Here is a 12,537-nt window from a genome sequence, read left to right as displayed (position 1 = left end):
GGAGTTAGATTTATTAATCGCTCACTTTTGAAAACATTGATATTCTATCTGTTGGAGCTTTTATTATCTATTTAGAAATAATTGCTTGGGCTACTGGTGGAGGGTAGTTTTGATTGTCGTAGACAATGCATGATGCTTAGGCAAACTAAAACTAATAAGTTGGATATGTCATAGAGTATGACGGTTGATAGAATACATTAACGTTATGTATTGATTGATTGTGTATATGACCTTTGTGTATATACGTTGTGTGTGTGTGGGGGAGGAGATATGGGATATACTCCATGGTTTAGGGGAAGATAGGGGATCGACCTCTAAACCGGATGTTGTTTGGGAGGAGATAGGGGATGGACTCCACTGATACAGCTCATATGCTTGTCAGTTAATGTGTTGATACAGCTTATATGCTTATCTATGGAAGTGTTGATACAGCTCATATGTTTATCTTTGGAATTGTTGATATAGCTAATATGCATATCTGTTGAAATGTAGATACAGCTTGTATGCTTATCTGTTGAGATGTTGATACAACTAGTATGTTTATCTATTGTAAAATAGGAAACGTTTAATATGAGTTACTGTCTCATATAAGTGGTTAGCCAGGTTCTGAGCCGTTGATGTAAATTGTGAAATTGATAAGAAATGGAAACTGAAATGAAACATGAATATAGTGGTCATGAAATGGAAATGGGTTATGAATTTATTTATGGAAATTGAACATTTATCAATTGCTAATGTCTTAGTTATTGCTCATACTGTGTTTAGCATATTTCTACTGGGCGTTGGCTCACCCTATATGGGACATTACTTTCAGGTACAGGTAGTATGCCACCTCCAAGGACATAGCTTGGATGATGATGAGAGTTGAAGACTCTTTTTGTTTATTTTGTTTGTATTACATGTATATCAAGCCAAAGGCTTATTTTGTATAGAGTTAGTACTCTTATTTTGTGTAACCAGGTGTTGACTTGGAAAGCTGTAAGCCCATAGGGCATTTGCTTTTGTTGTTAACATGTAATACAGTTGTAAGAATTACTCTGATGAATAGAAATGGTTAGTTTCCTTTATATTAATGCATGTCTAAAGTGATGGGTTTTATGTATTTTTTTGAGGGCGTTACAGGGTGTCCCGAAAACTGACTGTTAAGCATCGAAAGTGGCGTGCGACCACGAAGGTGGTCTCCCGAGCCACAGTGTCCCTCTAGAGAGAGGAAACAAGGTGTGTGCCAAAAATCGGAGCAAACGGAGAAAGTTAAGCGGTCCCGAACCGAGGCGCACGGCCGACGGCTCTGAAAACTGAAAACTGGTCTCCAAACGGGAACAGTGGTCTACGACCATGAAAAGTAGCCTACGGCCACTAAGAGATGGTCTACGAGACCTCTCCCTCCCTTCAGGAAGAGAAAACAGAACTTGGTTCGTAAACCGAGGCAAAACACAAAAGAATCCCAAAGTCCGGGGGTTAGGCTCTCAGTTGAGACTCCGTAACCTCAGAACGAGCACAACATGCACCATCACCGAGCGCTCAATCGATGACGTCTGAGTCTTAAGGTTGGTAAAAAATGGTGTGTCTACAGTTGCCCCTCTTTGACAAAACTCGAAAGTCATAAGTGACGGGAGTGAATGTCAAAGCCCAAAGATGACCAATTTTTGACAAGGCCGAAAACTTAGACAAACATGCAAGATAACAAAGAAATGTGCCCACAGGCAGGGGCAAAATGAAAGTGACAATGCAAGAAGCCGAACATAACTTATGATCATGCAAAGAAAGCTGTAATGAAGCAAATATGCACAATAAATTCAACAATTTAAGCAAACGAATACAGACCAAACTACATCACATGCAGAAAGGATGTAAGAGAATTGTACAATTCTCACTACGTCTCACACGGAGAATACAATACCATCCGGTTCGTCTAGTCGTACCAGCTTCAAATGAACCGTACATACAATATCGTGTGGTCGCACCAGCCTTGAATGAACTGTACATACAATATCGTGCCTGTAAAAGAGAGAAACATAACAAGTACAACATTCGTTAGAGATATGCATGGCAATGCAAATGAAAAGTGTGTGACGACGCAAGCGAAGTGTGGGTGCATGACAATGCAACCTAAGTGTGACGCATAATAATGCGAGAAGGGGCGCATAACAATACAACCTAAGTGTGACGCATAACAATGCGATAGGGATGCAAAACAATGCAATGCACTAACAAGTGCAGATGAGGTGGGCAAGATAGTGCGAATGATGCGGTGCACAAAACAGTGCGATGCGCAAGATAGTGCGATGCGCAAAATAACGCGAATGATATGCAATGCATAAGACAGTGCGATGCGCAAGATAGCGCGATGCGCAAAATAGCGCGAATGATATGCAATATTAGAAAACAATGTAATAATATACAATGTAACGAAACAATGCAAATGATATGCAATGTATGTGAGATGATCAAACCACAAGCACACAAATATCATAAAGGGATGGAGATGCAAAATCAAACTACTTTTAACACAGAAAAGGAAGTGGGCATGAGCCGAATGACGCCTAACACAAGCTAAGTGCCTACATCCTAGTACTGGCCACAACTCAGCATGGATGCTTACACATAATAGAACCATGTTTCAACGTGAAAGGGGTGCGAGCACATGCAAAACTATGTGTTTCGCAGGGAAACCACAAAGTACAAGTAATTGGGTGGCATGATATAAGTGGGGAATGATCTGTTGAGGAAAGATCGTGATCCTAAATGCTGAATGCAACAAACTAAAATACGATGAAATGGATGCAATAGATGAATTGAATAAAGCGCGCGGCCAAACCACATTTTGCCTAGAAAAAGGCATGGATACAAACAAACCACGTCTAACACAGAAATGGTGCTGTCACCCTCAAACCACAATTTCCTTAGTGGAATAGGCGCGTACACATAATCACATAACCATGCTTTAACGCAAAAAGTATAGGCATATGCCAGACTAAGTTTAACATGGAAAGGATGTAGGCGATGCAATGGATATGCAGTACAGGCATGTAACATATTCTATATACAATGCAATAGACATACTAGATGATGTAGTAGTTAGGAAGCAAAGGTACCTTACAGGGGCAATTGGCAATGACCTACTTCATGCTGCTGGGGACCTTCCCCTTCTTCTCGGTTGAACCGTAGGTGCTACTTTTCTCCCTGACTATGGTCGCAGCTTTCCCTATTCTCCAACAGGGTGACAGACTAGGTTGGTTCATTATCCAGAATTGAGGCGTATACACATGCTATCTCAATCTATGGGGCTGCCATACAGATTTCAAGCCGAGGATATACCCTTGGGTATTTAAACCAGACTTTACTCTCGGAAATCCCGAACCTTTGTGTTCTAGGCGTGAGCCATTCGAACTCTAGTTTTCACCGTCTCAATTAGTCTTCTAGGAACTCATCGCAAACACAAGTAGGTGGCTATACCAGACCACTGGAAGTCGTTCGGGCACGACAAACACCAAAGGAATCGCACCTTTAGAGGATTTAAGGTCTCCTAGACCAGAGAGTGCACAAGACAGTGCGATGCAAAGGGAATGCACAAAACAGTGCTATAGAGGTGCACAAGACAGTGCGATGCAGGGTGAATGCACAAGACAGTGCGATGTAAGTGTGTGCACAATATAGTGCTAAGACAAAGGATGCGCAAGACAACATGAACAAGAGTGAATGCACAAAACAGTGCTATGCGCAAGAAAGTGCGAGTGTAGAGCTGCACAAAACAGTGCGATGCGCAAGAAAGCGTGAGTGTAAACCACACAAAACAGTGCGATGTGCAAAAGAGCGCGAATGTAAACTGCACAAAACAGTGCGATGCACAAAATAGCGTGATAAAATGCATGCACAATGCAAGTAAAGTTCACAAAATAGTGCGATGTGCAAAATAACGCGATATGCAAGACTCGGCACACGACTTACGACATAGCACTCCATTCATTCAGCACACTGCTCACTACACAACACTTTGTTTGTTTGGCACGCGGCTCACAACACAATATTCTGTTCATTTGGCACGCAGCTTGAAACACAACACTCTGTTTATCTGGGCACACAGCTCTTTTGGGCACACAGCTCTTTCGGGCATACAGCTCATTTTGGGCACACAGCTTATTTTGGATACACAGCTTATTTCGGGCACGCAGCTCATTTTAGGCACACAGCTCATTTCGGGCACACCGCTCATTTTGGGGGCACACAGCTCACTTCGAGCACACAGCTCATTTTGGGGGCACACCGCTCACTTCGAGCACACAGCTCATTTTGGGGGCACACAGCTCATTTTTCGTGCACACAGCTTATTTCGGGCACACAGCTCATTTTTCGGGCACACGGCAGATCTCGGGCACACAGCTCGTTTGGGGGCACACGACTCATTTTTCGGGCACACAGCTCGTTTAGGGGAGCACAGCTTATTTTTGGGCACACGGCTCATTTTTCGGGCACACAGTAGATCTCGGGCACATAGCTCGTTTGGGGGCACACAGCTCATTTTTGGGCAAACGGCTCATTTTTCGGGCACATAGCTCGTTTCGGGTACACAACTCATTTTTCGGGCACACGACAGATCTCGGGCACATAGCTCATTTGGGGGCACATAGCTCCTTTTTGGGCACACGACTCATTTTTCGGGCACACAGCTCGTTTCGGGCACACGACAGATCTCGGGTACACAGCTCGTTTTGGGGCATACAACTCATTTTTGGGCACACGGCTCATTTTTCGGGCACACAGCTCGTTTTTCGGGCACACGGCAGATCTCGGGCACACAGCTCGTTTTTGGGCACGCTGCTCATTCTTCGGGCACACAGCTCGTTTCGGGCACACAGCTCATTTTTCGGGCACACGACAGATCTCGGGCACACAGCTCGTTTGGGGGCACACGGCTCATTTTTGGGCACACAGCTCATTTTTCGAGCACACAGCTCGTTTGGGGGTGCACAACTTATTTTGGGCACACGGCTCATTTTTCGGGCACATAGCAGATCTCGGGCACACAGCTCGTTTGGGGGCAAACAACTCATTTTTGGGCACACGGCTCATTTTTCGGGCGCACAGCTCGTTTTGGGCACACATCTCATTTTTCAGGCACACGACAGATCTCGGGCACACAGCTCATTTTGGGGCACACAGCTCATTTTTGGGCACACGACTTATTTTTCGGGCACACAGCTCGTTTCGGGCACACGGCAGATCTCGGGCACACAGCTTGTTTGGGGGCACACAGCTCATTTTTGGGCACACGGCTCATTTTTCAGGCACACGGCTCGTTTTTCGGGCACACGGCAGATCTCGGGTACACAGCTCGTCTTTGGGCACGTAGCTCATTCTCCGGGCACGCAGCTCGTTTCGGGCACACGGCTCATTTTTCAGGCACACAGCTCGTTTTTCGGGCACACGGCAGATCTTGGGCACACAGCTCGTTTGGGGACACACAACTCATTTTTGGGCACATGGCTCATTTTTCGGTCACACAGCTCGTTTGGGGGCACACAGCTCATTTTTGGGCACATGACTCATTTTTCGGGCAGACAGCTCGTTTGGTGGCGCACAACTTATTTTTGGGCAGACAGCTCATTTCAGGGCACACAGCTCATTTTTCGGGCACACAACTCATTTTTCGGGCACAAAGTGGATCTTGGGCACACAGCTCGTTTCGGGCACATAGCTCTCGTTTTTAGGCACACGGCAGATCTCGGGCACACAGCTCGTTTGGGGGCACATAGCTCATTTTTGGGCACACGACTCATTTTTCAGGCACACAGCTCGTTTGGGGGCGCACAGCTTGTTTTTGGGTACACGGTTCATTTTTCGGGCACACAGCAGATCTCGGACACACAGCTCGTTTGGGGGCACACAGCTCATTTTTGGGCACACGGCTCATTTTTCGGGCACACAGCTCGTTTCGGGCACACAACTCATTTTTCGGGCACACGGCAGATCTCGGGCACACAGCTCATTTGGGGACACACAGCTCATTTTTGGGCACACGGCTCATTTTTCGAGCACACAGCTCATTTTTCGGGCACACGGCAGATCTCGGGCACACTGTTCGTCTTTGGGCACGCAGCTCATTCTTCGGGCACACAGCTCGTTTCGAGCACACAGCTCATTTTTCGGGCACACGGCAGATCGGGCACACAGCTCGTTTGGGGGCACACGGCTTGTTTTTCGAGCACACGGTAGATCTCGGGCGCACAGCTTGTCTTTGGCGGCACACAGCTCATTTTTGGGCACATGGCTCATTTTTTGGGCGCACAGCTCATTTTTCGGGCACATGGCAGATCTCGTACACGCAGCTCATCTTTGGGGGCACACAGCTCATTTTTGGGCACACGACTCATTTTTCAATTTTGAACACCCAACTCAGCGGTTTTTTTTTTTTATTCTGAACACACAGCTCATTCACTTCACTTTGAACACGCAGCTCACACATTTCAATTCTGAACGCGCAGCTCATACATTTTCATTTGCACGCAGCTCATTTTTAATTCTCAACACGCAGCTCACACCTTCCACTTCTGAACACGCAGCTCACACATTTCAATTTTGAAGACGCAGCTCACAACACAACACTGCTCGATCTGAACACACGGCTCATAACATAGTATTCTTTTAATTTTGAACACACAGCTCATTCTGAACATACAGGATGCGATGACGGAACTTGCAAAAGTTGAAACAAACTCAGATGCCCGACATTTTTCCCTTTTTCTTTTGCTTCGAAGTCTGTAACCTATATAGCTTCAGATAGGTCCTGGTTTTACTATTCCCACACGACCCAGGTTAAACACTGTGGTTTTTGAAAGAACAAAATCTTGTTTTGCACAAATGTAGAGAACGGCACGGCACTCTGAGCACAAAATGATTTTTTTGAAATTGAGAGTGAGAATAAGTTCTCAATTGGGTGTTGAGCCTATGACTGAACACAGTGCGCCACGACTCAATAAAGGAAAAGAAAAGGGTAAATAACCTAAACACGTCAAGACATACTCGAAACGACTCAAAAACGAGAATCGAGACAAACAAAACAAAAGACACAACACTCAGATGTGTTACAAAGGCAAGAGACCTCTAAGTTCGCGAGGAGCCAGTTTCTTCGAGTATTATTTTCCCATCCTTTCTCACTTGTGATTCTCACATCACTCGGCCCTCAAGCTTTGTTTTCTGAAAAAGCCATTTTCCTCACTTTTTCTCTCAGCGCACATCTCTCTATTCTTCAATCTCTCATTTTTTATCCCTCCCCTGGGTGGTTGATGGATAAGCAGGAAGTTTGGGCTCTTGCCTCTGGTATTCTACTAGATTCTCATTCTTCTTCACAACAGTGAGTTTCTCCCACAGAGGGGTTGCAATGCGACCAGACTCGCAACAGATCTGCAACTGACATCGGTTGACGATGCTCTGCTGAGGAGTTTGGACGTGATCAGATCTCTCCGGATGAGGGAGTGAAATACCTTGCTCCATTCCAGTTCGTGCTTCGCACTTAGCTTGATACCTCGCTGCTCGGAGGATATAAGAGCTTTCAGCCATTTTTTGTTAGCTTCCTCTGTGCCCTTCTTGGCGAATATGGTGCCCTTTCCGGCAAGTATGGTGCTCTTTCTGGCAAATGCATTGATAACGGAGGAAAGGCAGGAAGCCTGACTCAACTGTGCCCCTAGTTCAGCATTTTGACCAATTTTTTATTTTGGTTTTCTACTAAAACAATTTTGACCAACATGAGAGTTAGATTAATATACTTGTTTGATTTTTCGATTTATAATCATGCAAGTCAGGCTATGACACTGGAAATTTTCCTTTTTTGGGTCCAAGAAATGGTCCAGTTTTAGAAAAATGGAATAATTTTTGAGAGAATTAGTCAACCTCCTTAAAAATTCTCAAAAACTATTTTTGTAAATGGCCACTGCTCGACCAACGCAGAATTTACTCTTGAGATGCACAACCTCAGATCCAAAATAATGAAAAAAATTGCCCCTTGTCTGAATAGCACCGCAGCACTGCACGGCAACGGAAAGTTGCCCCTAGTCTGAATAGCGCCGCAGCACATGGTAACCAGTCCTCACAGTGACAATTACGACCAAATTCTCGGATACAGAGAAGACAAAGATGACCAGAACCATCACATGGACAGAGTCGAATTTGAAGTGTTTTACGACTGGACTTTAGAATGAAGTTTCCTACATATCCCAAACATGGGAATCAAGCCTTGCGTAGTTCCGAGGTAAGGTACACTCGGGTATTAACCTCTCTTTTTGCGCTCTAACTTTTGCCAAGGTCGCCCTTCTGGGTTTTCAACCTTGCGAGTTTTGTTCTTCTTTTCTTTTCAATTCTTTTCATTTCTTTTCTTGTTTTTTCTTTTTCATCTTTTCTTTTCATTTTCTTCATTTTTCTTTTTTTCTTTTTTTTTTCATTCTTTGCATTTTTATTTTTTTTGTTCTTTTTGTTCTTTTTCTTGTTCTAACTTTTGCCTAGGTCGCCCTTCCGGGTTTTCGGCCCAGCGAGCCTCTCAAGGGTAAAAGTGTAGCTTTGTCCATGTCAAATGGTTTTTAGATCCTGAAGTCATCTGAATCTAGGAGAATGACTGTTGTTCGCTAATGATGTAGAAGTCCATCCAATGGAGGGTGAATTTTCCCCTAGTGTTGTGGATAGGAACTCGGTTGTCCTTTAGCAATGTCTTCTTCTTTCCTCCCTTCTGGGGTTTGGCATTCTTGCCGATCTTCATTGATTTGTGGAATGATCCATCTTCGGCTCTTTGAGCACAATCTGGCATCTTTTGCCTCTAGTTCGAGGGGTGCTTCTGATCTAGCTTTGCAAGCTTCTTTTGACAACATCTGATCTTCTTGATCTGACTTCCCTGCCCCTAGTTCGAGGGCTGCTTCTGATTCGGTCACACAGGCCTTACATGGTGGTTGACCGTTGAACATTCTGAATCTAAGTTCAAGGTTCAAAAGCAAGGGGTCGAGTCTCGAGGCTGAGAGCAATCCTAGGCTGCATAATCTCAAGAGCGATTCCACACAGGTCTTCGCAGGACCGTGCAAAATATTTTTTGAAATTTTTTAAGAAAGCGACAAATTGCTCGCGCTGAAGACAGTGTAGAACCAGTCTGGATCAAGCTAGGGTCCTTCTCAGTACTCACATTAACAAACATGATTTCATTCATTAAGGGCTTAGCATGCTTCTCTTTCTCTCGGTTGATCAAATTTTTACAAATCCCGAGAAATTCCTTCCTCTTCGTTTTCAATACATTGTTTAAAAAAGTTTTGAAAAACTTAGGTCAATGCAGTGACTTAAAGGCACAGGAGGAGTAGGTGAAAATGTACTGCCGTTTCATTCAAATCTATTGGCACAACTGGATTGAAGCAGAAATAAGCACAAAACATAAAAACCACTGCTGTTTCATTCAGATCTTCTGGTGTAACTGGCTCCACGGCAGAAACAGACTCAAAAAGAAAGCAAGAAGACAAACACAAAACAAAATAGTGATGTCCGAGGTTACACTCCCGGAACCCGACTTCTGTACAACATGACTGACTCGATACAACAAGACAGACCCTTAATCAAAAAGACTGACTCAAAACAACGAGACAGACTCAAAACAAAACCCTAGAACTGACTCAACACCCAAGTCAGAAACTACAAAACTAGCATTTGCAAATGCTTAAAACAGTGCGCACCATTCGCTATATCTGAAGTAAATTGAGCGTCGCCCGCCGGTGGTTCAACCCCTGATCACATACTTGTATTATTCTCGAAGTCCACCAACTCAGTGGTGACAGACTTTGCTGAGCTAGGTAGGAGGATGACCTCACTGTCAAACAGATCCTGCACTTCATGGCGAAGACGGAAGCAGTTGTCGGTGCTATGACCAGTTTGTTGATGGTATGCATAGTACTGGGTACCATCATGCTTAGCTGGAAGGGGATTCGAGAGGGGCTGAGGCTCAAGGGATTTGAGATGTCCCTTTTTAGTGAGGATTCGAAGCGCCTTAGACAAAGGCATATAAAGGGCATGGAATACCCTGCGACCTCGGGGCTGATACTTCGAGTTTTGTGCATTTTTACTGGATGCACTGGGAAAAGGATTGGCAGGTAGAGGCTTAGCTTGCTAATTTTTCCTGGGTGCAGGATTAGGGTTGGAGGGAACGGTTCTGGTATGATGACCCTTCTCTCGATTTTCCCTTTGGCTTGAACTGCCCTCGGTCTGGGTGGGGAAAGTGTCATCCACAGTCTTAGCCACAACTGCGAGTACTTGCTGCTTATTCAACCCTCCGGCTTTCAGAGCCTCAACAGCCTGCTGGAGCTGTTCATAGGGATCAGTGTCCACCTTCACCTTGTTCTTTCTACTAACCTCAGCTTGGTGGACGGTTTGGGTTGCTACTTTAGTGCGAAGTCCCGTTGTCGTCGACATGCCATTGCCGGAACTTGGGATGGCTTCAGGTTGGCTGAGCTCGATTACAATTCGCCCCAATAGCGGGGGCTCCTGCGGCATGAAATTCCCGGCATACGATGCAGTTGGTGGCAGGGTTGACATTCCATAGGCTAGATCAGCCACAGATCTTTGAAGGTCGCCAATCATTCTAATCAGCTCAAAGGTGGTGGGCTCACGGGTTTGAAATAACTAGGGTTCCCAGATCGGATGTGCGGCAGGTGACCTGGGCGGGTGTGGTACCTTAACATTGGTCTCATCCTGCAAGATGATTCCTTGGTTCAGTGCGGCTGCCATAACCATAATTTCTCTGAATTCTGGGTCGTCATAAGTCTACTGAACTAGACAGAGGTGATGTAACTGGTGACAGACGGATCTGATGAATCGGTGAGTCTTTTCCTGCTTTGCCTCAGCAGAGGAGAACACTGGTTGCTCTGAACTGAGTCTCTGAATTGAAAGAGAAAACAGGCAGCATCTCAGCACAATCAATACAGACATGGACATAGCTGAAGAACTGTATTCGACCACTGATCACTATTTCCCAAATTACTGCTCCAAAATTGAATCTGATACCCGCGGATATACTGATTCTCAAAACACTGGTGCCCACAGGCCTGATACCCGGACTTGCAAACTGATACATGCATTCCTGTAGAAACGCACTCTAAAAGCACATAGCAAGCAAGTGAGAGCCAAAACACCCCTATGTTGGGATAGGGTTTCCCTGTCCTATTTTGTCAGGAGTTAGGGTTTCACTACGCACACAGCGGTTTCAAACAATCTACAATCGGGTAAGCAACCTGTCCTAGTTTGGAATGGTCACTATGGATTCCGATATGCACTAGGTCGAATGGTCAAAAAGGGTGCACCGGTAAAAATCGGGGTTGTGTTCCCATCGTGGCAGAGCCTGTAACCGGTCAGCATTATGGCACGCTTCTCAAAGCAAGCCTCTGGCAAACCGTTCAGGAATAGCAGATAGCAAACACGGTGTCCTAGGCGCACCAATGCAAATGCAATGCAAAGAAACACATTAGTGTAATCAAAACAAGATATCATGAGTTTGAGTCAAGTTCTCTAAATCCTCAACAGAGTCGCCAGAAACTGTAGATGTCCCCGAACGTCCCGGAAGGTAATCCCGTTTTGTTCATTGGGGCTTACTACAGTTTGGACTCAATGTCACGGTCCTGTATCTAATCTCGCGGAGTGCAATGCAAGACCGATGAATCATCAAAGAGTCCAAATCCGGCAAATCATTTTGAAAAACTGATTTTTAGAAAGAAGTGCCAAACATGGACTGCTTTGCCAGATACAGAGTCGCCACATAAATATTTATTTTGAGGGAATTTAGGAAACCCTGACTCGTGCCTAAGGCCACGTGTCCGTCATCACCAAAGTTGCCTCAACTGGGGAACTTGGGTACGATTGGGGAAGGTCACTTCGTGAGCACCCCCGCTTGCCCGATCAAAAATCGGCCTCTACTAACCATGATATCGAGTTTTGAAAACATTATGCGCTCTTATTCCGGTTATTAGCCTAGAATTACTATGTGATGCATACAACATACAAGTATAGACTGGATCGTTTAAGTTGGAACAAAAAATTTCATGTTTGTTTATTTGAAAGATGGTTTGATGGTGCTACTCGCAAGTACGCTAAGACGTGGATTTGCCACTCTGAAGTGGGCTTAAAAAAACATGATTTTGCCACTCTCAAGTGGGCTTAAAACTCTCAATTGGTGAATTGTTCCAATTCAAATAACCCAACCTTCACCCACAGGCATTCAGACAGTTATATCACATAAGCACATAGCCTCATGGTAAGCATGCTATCATGGCAGTCAGTCACACGCATGCAAGGATGCTAAAGCATAAACACTTACTGAGTACTCCGAGCCAAAGAAAGAAGCTAATTAGAAAACATGCATGAATCCTAACTATGCTGAGATGCCTAATGCAACACATGCAAGAATGCAACTAAGATAGGCTCGGCTATTCTAAGATGGCATATGAGATGCTACAGGTAACATGTATTTAATTTGGAATTGAAATACGATGCAGTTAGTATGATGCGCCGAGCTCGGTGCATGCA

Source organism: Camellia sinensis, chromosome 9 (assembly GCF_055761805.1).
Source record: "Camellia sinensis isolate YWXY chromosome 9, ASM5576180v1, whole genome shotgun sequence".
Classification (NCBI taxonomy): domain Eukaryota; kingdom Viridiplantae; phylum Streptophyta; class Magnoliopsida; order Ericales; family Theaceae; genus Camellia; species Camellia sinensis.
This window is presented reverse-complemented; position numbering follows the sequence as displayed.